Source organism: Atractosteus spatula, chromosome 6, assembly GCF_055471065.1.
Source record: "Atractosteus spatula isolate fAtrSpa1 chromosome 6, fAtrSpa1.hap1, whole genome shotgun sequence".
NCBI lineage: Eukaryota > Metazoa > Chordata > Actinopteri > Semionotiformes > Lepisosteidae > Atractosteus > Atractosteus spatula.
In genome coordinates, this window is record NC_142711.1 from 55,455,083 (window position 1) to 55,461,674 (window position 6,592).

Consider the following 6,592-nt stretch of genomic DNA (forward strand, 5'->3'; position numbering starts at 1 on the left):
TGGGTTTAAGTGCAATGAAATAGAACTTTGCTATTCATTCTTTCTTCCTTACTGTATGTTGGCCCCTAATGATTATTAGGAAAGGAAACAAAATCTCTCACATTCAAAAAGGAGTCCCCATGGCATATTTGAACAGGTACAGAACCATAATACCATCATCTGTTTCATCATGAGTCCAATGGACAGCTCTTCTTGCCCGTTGTATCACAAAGTAACAGTTTATTAGATGGACATAGAGTATGATGCTGGTTGTATGGACTCCATCATGTTTTGAAAAACACAACCAGGAGAAATCTAACACTTTTGTGTGAAAGGCTGACACACATAGAAGCATTCTGATTAACAAAGAGGGAGTATCCTGTCTTGCTCTCATTACTTGCCAATATACAGTAAGCTCCGATTACTCCACGACGCTTTATATGAAGGAGCCGTTAGAAAATTGATTGATGGTAGGATGGATTTTGTTGGTATTTTATGAGACTATTTTTCCAATAAAATTAAAATGTCTCTACCATTTTCTTTGAAAGAAAAGTTAATGAAAATAGGGGACAAAGAAATGGAAAAGCATCAGAAGAACAGACTTAACCAAGATAATGGAATAGGCAAACCTTTTTCCAAATCCTGCACATTGGTGCAGACGGTATCTCACAATAACAGAGTACGATGATGCTGAAGTTGCTGCCGTTACAATCTTAGATTAAATCTATCTGCAATAACCTCGGGGCTGGGGGGCTGACGAAAATCAATCTCTCAAGGAGTCTCCAAGTTCTCCAGATGGAGTGCTGTGAAAGAATTACATCTGATATCCAGGGTGGCTTTGCAGTTGCAAGTCAACACTAGGCCAATAAATCAAACTGTCCCTCCTAAACCTATGGGGCATACAGCAGTAAGGAAATCCCCCCTGTTGCTCAAGTACAAGCCTCATAGCAATGCATTTATTCTGTACATAATGAGCAAGATTTGAAACACTAGCCACATTCGCTTCATGCCCATTTACAAAATATCTTGGTTTGTTACACATGACCTGACTATCTATAATATACTACATACTGTATTATGGTTTGTATTATTTAACTTCCTACTATATACTGCTCTTAAACATGAGTGCATTTAAACACAAACACATGTAATAGATAAAAGCACCTGTGAATACATCTACAAATCTAGATGCATACATATTGAATATCTCTGACAGCTTTGTATTCCCTGGGTGGGTGGAACCATGTACTGTTGGTGTGCAAAACCTAAAAAGTGATTGGATCTTGTAAAAGAAGCTTTTTTTTTTACTCAAAAAGATTCCATTACCAAACAGATTTTTCAGTACTGAGTTTAGAGGGTAGATGATACAGTACCACTATGCTTCTTCACAAAGTTTACACTTACTGTATCTAATATTCAGTGTTAAAAATGTCCAAACATGTGTATCTTCACTGGAACTATTAACTATAGTAGCAGCTGGATGGAAAGGTGCTGTGGCTATCACTGAATTATGTAGTTTAATTTACCTGAAATAATAGATACAGTAGAGCAATCCTGTAAATATGCCTACATAAGCATTCTTTTCAGGCAGCATTTTTTAATTACATCAAGGTGGTACAGGAAGCAAAATAGTACGGATACAGTGCAGCTTAACTTTACCAATGAAAATTTCTAAATGTGGCTCTGAGTCATCATAAATGAATTAATGCGTTGAACACAGCTATGTTAACCAGATTTAAAATCAAGTGTGAAATACATTTATTTGTAGCCATGCAATAATGCTTTCCTTTTTTTAAAGCAAAAATGGGCTGCCGCAAGTGAAAACACCAGTGATTAATGTACAGTGCATTTGGAGTATTAAAGGATTCCTTTGTGGACAAACTCTTGTTCATTCTAATAGCATGAACAAATAGTAGGGGGTATTTGAGGATAGGTGTATTAACCATATCTGTTTTTTATCATTACATTCATCTTTCGTACTGCTGCTGATAATGCAGAACTTAATTTTATGGGAAAAAAAAGTTGCTCTTTTCTTATTAACTTCAAAATGATGCGGACATAACAATTTGAAGCAAATAGAGAACTGTACTATATTTACTTTCATCACACAGACAACAAATAAACTCTTTAAAATTGCTTGTCCTTAGTTTTGTAACCTTTGTTATATCACACAGTAATTGTACCATCTGTCATCAATAATAAAAGAAAGGGAAAATCATTCCCCGTGTCATGCAATACTCCGGTTTCTCATATCAGAATTGTAATATAGCATAAAACTGCCTCATTAGGCTATTCTGTGTCCTCTGGAACATACCACTAGTCTGTCAAAAGAAATACCTCTTGGTTAATGATGGTAAAAGAAATCCATATGGCTGTGACTTGATTGATGACTGCAATCTGAAAATGCCATGAGTGGAAAAAAGAAAGTTAGAGTAATTAAAAAATCTATTTGTATGAAGATGTGTTATTGAAGAAGTACAGTAAATGCACATTAAAAGCTTCATAACTTTGATAAGAATGTTCATACAGCCTACAGTAGCTCTTGCTCTTGTTGTATTGATCCTACTGATTATCAGTTAAATCATTAAGGAAATACAGTAGCTTAAACTTGAATATATCTGTAGAACCACAAGTTGAGTAACCTTCCTTTAGATATCGAAATTAATTCCTTACACTTATGTAGCCCTTTTCTGTTACTCGACTCACAGCACTTTACAGGTAATGGGGACTCTCCTCCACCACCACCAATGTGCAGCCCCACCTGGATAATACTGCGGCCATAGTGTGCCAGTACTCTCCCCACACAACAGCTATCAGTGAGGAGGAGAACAGAGTGATGAAGCCAGTTCACAGATGGGGATTATTAGGAGACCATGATTGGCAAAAAGGCCAATGGGAAATTTGGCCTGGACACCAGGGTTACACCCCTACTCTTTTCGAGAAACTCCCTGGGATTTTTAATTACCACAGAGAGTCCGGACCTTGGTTTTACGTCTCATTTGAAGGACGGCACCTTTTTTGTACAGTAAGTGTCCCCGTCACCATACTGGGGCATTAGAACCCACTCAGACCACAGGGTGAACACTCCCTACTGGCCCCACCAACATCTCTTCCAGCAGCAACCTTAATGTTTTCCAAGAGGTCTCCCATCCAGGTACTGGGCAGGCTTGCATCTGCAGTACTTAGCTTCAGGGGGGTTGCCAGTTTTTATCTGCAGGATGATACAGTATATATACCTGCTGGCTTGAGAGCACTGTTCCACATGAAACCAAATTTCAAGTGTTTTGCAATGTGGTAGACAATGTTTGTGACCTGGCCACAATTCTTCTTCAATTCTTCTAGGTAGGACACCCTGAGGAGCTTTTTATTACAAATTAGGTCTCTTGTCTTTGTGACCTAATGAATTATGGTGTGTACCACTGCATCTCAGCAGTCACTCCTCCAGAACAATTACAGTGCTGTTGTAGCAAAAATGATATAGGATCGAATTTCCCCAGATATTAAATATCGGTCACATTAAGTTTCACAATAAATTTATCCTTGGAGAAACTATGCCAAATATTATGAATGGAGACAAATCTGTAAGCCAATTTTATATTTCATCAAACTGATGTTATACTAGTTTATTGCAACATGCCATACCAATGCACTATATTTTTCACAATTCCAATATATATAAATGATATGAGTGTGGTTCTAACATTTATAGTGCAGTTTATTCCCAATTTTGCATTGTTAATGTATTGGTATAAATTCTTCTGGGTGTGTATATGGTTAATCCACCAATCTTCTAAGAATTGGACATTGTCAGGAAATTGTATATGTACTTACACATGTTTGTGTTTGGAAAACACTGTTTTAGTTGGAAGGAAAGAGTCAAATGTCAGAAAAAATGAAAAAAGACAAAGCTCTTTTAACTCAATAAAGGAACATTGAAGAGGAAAAGGCCGATTTGATTCCACTTGGAAATCTCATCTACTGCCTTGAACAGGGTCACATTGTTTGAGTTCGTGCAAAACATACCTCAGAAGATAAATGATCTCTCTGTTACACAATAAATTCCTTTAAGCCTTGAGCTTAAAAAAAACCCAATGTCAGGTGTTTACAATTTGAACCTATTGCCCTTTATCGGTTATAAACTAAGTATGAGTTCATCTTCAGGTACAGGGTAAGAGAAAAATACACATACAATAAAATCAATCAAAACCACAGAGGGAATATAGAATATCTATCATAATATCCACTGACACCCTTGGAAGAAACAAATGTGGTAGATGACATGATGTACTGCCACCCCTTGCAACAAAAAGCAGTTTTTGATAATGTGTCCTAGTGAGCAGGTCACAATTAATGGTAAGGGAAGAGAAACAGACTTTCTTACAAAAATACAGCTATACAGTATGCTAGTGGTACAAGTCTTCACTGAGTTTCTTCAGGTTCTTTTGTTTCTCTTTATTACCCACATTTATTAATGGAGATTTCAGTTACTATTTAACCAGGTTGGCTGTCCCACACTGTGATTCTGTAAGACATACAGTATATCTGCAGTCAAGCTGGATATACTATATAGTTTTCACAAAGCAGTCAAGAGATATAAGCAGCAGAGCTCTTATGCCACCTCAATGATGAACAAGATCCACTTTATAATATGTTTCTATTCCCCTTTGTGTCACCATATTTTGCTTGTCAGGAAAATATGGTGAAGTCAAGTTGGTGAAGTTTGGTAACATCATGTAGAAAACCCCTCCATATAATGTGGTATAGTTAAGGTTTAACACAGAACAGCAGGCCAAAGGATGTATGCTACAGTCTGGAAGAATGGCTTTTTTTTACATGAATCAGTCATTCAGTGATTGCATTTTTAAAATAAAAGTAAAATACTTAGTCTATTATTGGACAACCTGATGTGTATTAAATTTCAGACTTGTGGAGGAACACAAATTGCTATCATCTTGTATGTGTTCGAACCCTGCTATTTTTTCAAGAACCAGGCAACTGCCATAATATTGTAACGCATACGGCCGACAGGCACTGTGTAAGAGCCGGGTTACCAGAGCGGTGACGTCACCGCCCTTCCCTGTGATAGCAGGACCACAGCCCCTGGGCTGGGGAGAGATCTCTCTTTATCTCACCAGGCTGGGTCCCTGTTGAGTGATGCCAGAGGCCTGGGTTCGCGTCCCCGACGGTGCGGGACCGACCTGTGTAGGCAGCAGGCGAGGGTGCCCACCTGAACCCAGTTGTGTTACAATATATACAGTATGTGTTCAAAACAGTTTGACAAGCAAAGTATTCCCTGCATTGGAAAAACTTTACATTGTGATTCCACAAGATGAATATGTAGGGTTCAGTTCTGGACCTGGGGTGCTATCTGTATGGAATTTTTATATTTTTATATTGTTCATGTGGGTGCTCTGGTTTACTCCCACAATCCAAAGACATATTTTAACAGCCAAAATTAAGGATAGAGCTATTGGCCTGATTAGATCAGTCTGGTTCAAAAGTGCTAATGTCATCACTTGCTAAGGCCAAAATGGTTTATGTAGACTTTCTTCAGTGAACTAATCTTGATTAATTTAAAAACAAATAGAAAAAATAAGAACATAGTGGTACTCTGGGATGTGAATGTGTGCCGTGTGATGGACTAGTATCCTGTCCAGGATGTACCCTGCCTTGTGCCTGTTGCTTGCCCAGCTCCCCCATGACCCTTGATGAAGCAGTTAGATAATGGATGGATGGAGTATAGGTGTGCTGTAACAGTACAGTACCTCTGCTTTGTTTTCATATATACTGTAAAATACTTTATACACAGTAACACAAAAACCTAATCTAAGACAACCATTAACAGATCAAAGCATATACTGTATATGTATTTTCCCCAGCAAATTTCCAACACCCTTGGCTGTTTTTTCTCTAAGACACTATGTAAATTTTACAAATCACCTTAACTAGCTCATGAGACTTTGGAGATGACACAATATTTTTCTAGTTAAAACTATAATAGAAGAGTAGCCTACATATTAAATATAGGTTCCAATACATTAAATAAATGGTTTATCTCTGCTATAAAATACAAAAGAGAAAGCTAAACAAGTGAAGGACAGAGCTATTGGCCTGATTACATCAGTCTGATTCTACCAAAAGTGCTGATGTCATCACTTACTAATGCCAAAATGGTTTATGTAGACTGTCTGTCTTCAGTGAACCAATTTTGATTAACTAATTTTAGAAAAACTAAGCAAATAAAAACAATACAACATTTCAGCAACCCCTAGACAGTTACCAAGTCTTCCATAAAAAAACCCATAAAATAAATAAAATCAGACAGCTATGGTAGGAATACCATACAATAAGAATTTGACAGCATCAGTAGTAGCATTCTTCCAACCATCTCAGAACCAGGAATCAAAACATTATAAAGCTTTGTATAAGTAATGATTACCCTTCGGACTCCCCTTGGACTTTCGCCTGGACCACGCCTCCCCGAGCACCAGCCCACCGTCGACACGCCCCCGTTTGTCTTCCCCGCTCCTAGTCCTCTCTCCCCCGTGTTTGTTGCACTCCCTTCCGGATTCTATCTTCTGCATAGGGTCCTGATTAATGCTATGTGACAGTT